General features: G+C 42.1%; 1 pseudogene across 1 annotated transcript; it reads right to left on the bottom strand.

The window, feature by feature from the left end:
- Positions 1–1278: 1278 nt before the first annotated feature.
- Positions 1279–2668, bottom strand: LOC311590501 (DNA methyltransferase 1-associated protein 1-like; annotated as a pseudogene). The gene has a single exon. The product of its transcript is annotated as a DNA methyltransferase 1-associated protein 1-like (transcript).
- Positions 2669–4014: the final 1346 nt, after the last annotated feature.

Raw genomic sequence — 4014 nt, 5'->3', positions numbered from 1 at the left:
CCTGGAATTATAAGCACGCCACCAAACTCATATAAAATAACTTATTTATTCAACTGCTAGAACTAATCTAGGATGTCATCTATGCCTGGAAAAAGATCCTTAACTAGTTCATCTTTCCTTTCTCTTACATTCAGATTTGTTACATTTGTAAAGAATTGTATGTTTTGTCTCTGTTACAGGTAAACTGACATAAGGCTTTTATAGAGATCTGTAATTATCTTATTATATCTTTTCATACCTTTCTCTTTGCTCAGTCTATGTCTTTTTCTTTTATTGTTCAGTCTATGTCCAGTTTATGTTAACAATCTGCTCAAAAACATAATTTTCAAATTACTAATATTTCTATCTTTTTGTTATTCTATACCCTTGAGTTGTAAGATTATTTCTTGGAAAGAACATTAAGCTGGATTTTATTCCTTCTATGATATTATAACTCTATATAAACAATAGTTCATATAGTCTAATATATATTACATGTAGTACCCATAACATATTGTATATTCTATATCTATAGAATTTTATCACCAATGGAATATTAATTAGTATTCTCCAGAAAATAAAATTACTCCATAAAAAGTATAATCTATATATATTGACATGAAAATTAAATATCATTTTTTGCCCTTTTTCGTTGTCTTTGCTTTTCTTTGAACTTTTTTTTTTTACTTTTTATTTAGACTGATTGAAACTTTGTATGTGGCAAACATTACATCTCATTCTACTTTGTCTCTTGAGTTTGTTTTTACACTAAAAGAAAGTATTTTCTTTGTGATATCCTCCAGATAAGGCTCATGGTTATACATTCTGACTTATCAATTGTCACTGAACCTTTGAACATTAATTTTAGTAATGTAGTGAGCTCTTAATTTTGTATTTTATGATTTTGTTTCTAAAGCACTACTTGATTGTATTATAGATCTTTCTGGATGTTTGCTCACTGTTTCTCACTCAGGTTTATCATTTGTTAGTTCTTTCCTTATATTTCTTTCAATAGTCTAAGTAGAATATCTTCATATTTAGTATCTGATAATTCCAATAGCAGAAATACATAAGAAGGGCTAATTCTGTTTTTATATTGTTTCCAAATCATAGTATATCTTCACCTTTTCTGTTTCCTTAAATATTTATTTTCAGTTTATATTTTTGTATATTTAAATTATGCAATGCCCAAAGGCTAAAGAAAAGATTGGGTTTTTTTGTTTGTTTGTTTGTTGTTTTTTGTTTTGTTTTCCAACTTCACAGCTCTATTTACACTATATCGCCAACCCTGGCGGCCCCTCATGGTTTCATGGCTTTCTTCACAGATGAGCTGGAGGCGGATTCCCGTCGTTTCCTCGAATTAGGTGTGAGGGGCGCACCCACTACATCAATGATGGTGGCCTTGGTGGAGTCAAGACCAAGTCCAGATTCAGACACTGCTGGCTCAGTGGGGCTGGTCCTATTCCTGGTGTGGCAGGGCCCCCCGCCCTCCTCCTGAGCCAGGGCCTCATGCCGGTGCCACAGCGTCTGTAACTCACATTCACAGTTGGCACAGGCCCGCTTGAGCTCTTAGAATAAGACCGTAACTCCACAACTCGTTGAACGTAACATTTGCACCAGCTCCTCTGTGCGGGTAGGGCTCAGCTCCACACCAAGTTCTAGCAGCATCTGCTCCAGTGCCTTGATCTTCTTCTGACCCACAGAGTTGAGCAGCTTCATCTGCTGGCTCCATAGTGTGACACCTGCTGCCTTAAAATCTGGAAACTCGATACCTACAGTGTCAGGAACAGCTGGCTTCTCCGGCTTCTTCTTCTGGGGTGGCTTCTTCTTGGGGGCCTTGCATTCTGTGCGCCGCTGCTTGGCAGTGGTGTCTGCTGCTGTAATCAACTTCTGCAGGTTTTGGCTGCATTTCACCCACTTGTTTTTTCCGGGCATCGATCTTACGCAGCTCCGGTGGCAGATACTCCTCCTCTGCCACCTGTGCTGGGGTCCTATTGTAAAGCCACTCCAGCTGTTCCTTCTGCTATCTCTCATGGCCAGCATCAAATGCTGGTATGTTGAGATCTGCGCCTGGCAGAGCCCTCACGTTGGCAAGCTTGGCACAAGGGTGGGAGTACCTCTCTCTCCTCCACACAGCGCTTCTTGAACTGCTGGTGATCGTACCCATCACGAATGGATACGAAGAGCACGTCAAATCGGCGGCTGAGGTCAAAGAGGTGGTCAGTCTCTACCTTAGTCCAGGCATCATCAGTTGGTACTCCTGCTCTGGGTACACCCGCACCTGTACGGTCTTACTGAACCTGGCAAAAGGGTAGTCCTTGCCCTCCTCTGCTGCTCGATGCCAGGGAGAAAACATAGCACTATACTTCCGAGTTGAGTTGGTAAATGGCATGCACTTCCCGCGGCAAACCTTCTCAGACCCCAATTTTAGCTTTCACTGTGTAATACACCTGACCAGTGTCACTGGGTAGTAACGGGGGTGCATCCTTTTTGTCAGAGTAAAGCAAAGCATAGACCTCCCGAGGCAAGCTCTCAGGCCTCTTGAAGGTCAGCATCTCTGAGTACCTCTTGGATTTTTTTTTTTCATCTGACTTGATAATATCCTTCTTGATGGTAGTCCTAGAAGAGGCATCTCCCTCCCAACCCCCAGTTCTAGAATGTCCTGTTCATCCGCACCTGTAGCCACCATGCCTGAGAGATGAGGGAGCACCCCGAGTCAGTACCTAAGTACTCCAGGGGCAATCCATTCCTCAGTTTTTATGTATCTCTGCGAACCCACAGACAGAAACTTCCGTCTGTTAAAAAGATTGGTGGTGGTGGTGGTTTTTTTTTCTTTCTTTCTTTCTTTCTTTCTTTCTTTTTTTTAACCAAGGAACGTATGTGTGACTTCTGTGAGAGCAAAGGGGGCTCCCAATCTCATCTCACTCATGAAAAAAGACAACGAAGCAAGGATAAGAGCAGCAGTGTGGGCTGCATTCACTCCTTACTCCTACAAGTAAAAACATTAATCTACACATTAAAAACCCTTCTTAACACTGTTGCATTCACGATTGAGTTCCCAGCATGTGAACTTGAAAGGTACATTCAAACCACAGCCGGCCTGTAACGGTGGGTAAGACAGAACCCAGATGAAGGGAAGCAAGATGGCAGGGGAGCAAACATCTAGATACCTTGGTGTGTGTGTGTGTGTGTGTGTGTGTGTGTGTGTGTGTGTGTGTGTGTGTGTGTGTGCCCCACAGCATCCTTTTCAGTTTTCATGAGCAGGGTCATTGCTGTCCTCCTCTTTAGCATTCAGTGAGTGCTTTCCAGTGCCAGCAGCCAGCACTCTCCTACCCAGGACATGTAGTTAGACCTGCTCCCTTCTGATCGCATTGCTGTTCTCTGTCTATCTCTTCTTGCTTTTCATCGCTGAATCTGCTTCTCCCCCTCCCTCTTAAATACTTGCCTACCGAGAGTTCGCTACAGCCCCTTCCCTGTGTTCTCCTTACTCCTTAATAACAGATGAACACCTATGCTGCTATACCTGAACAAAAGTCAAAAATTCTTTTACAGGTGCCTATGTTTTATAAGGTGTTACTGAGCCCAAATGGTGATATACAGCTATAATCACGAAACCTAGGAGATGGAAGGAACAGGATCATGAGTTTACAGCCAGCCTGTGCTACAATGACTCAAACACAAACAAAACCGACAAAGAAATAAATATGGTGCCACTAAATTACAAATGGAACTTGCCTTACACGATGAGTTAGGATGATGCAGACACATTTGATGGAGAGTGATTGGCAAATGACCCTCAGAGGCAGATCCACTCTAAGAGATAGAAGGATACAGCAGAATGGAAAAGCCCAGAAGGGATGATGGCTTCTTGATGAAGACAGGACTCCTGCTTGTGTTGGAAATTGGTGACTACATGTTTGACTCTGTGGATGGTTTCTTGGCAGTTTACTAAGACATTTTCATAGTCTCATAATAGGAGCATCAGTAAGATGAGAGCGTGGTCACTGGTTCTCAGAGACTGCTCTAATGTGCCAT

This window comes from Acomys minous (assembly GCF_964271855.1).
Source record: "Acomys minous genome assembly, chromosome: 2".
NCBI classification, from domain to species: domain Eukaryota; kingdom Metazoa; phylum Chordata; class Mammalia; order Rodentia; family Muridae; genus Acomys; species Acomys minous.
The sequence above is the reverse complement of the archived record's forward strand: the minus strand, read 5'-3'. Positions and strand labels throughout refer to the sequence as shown.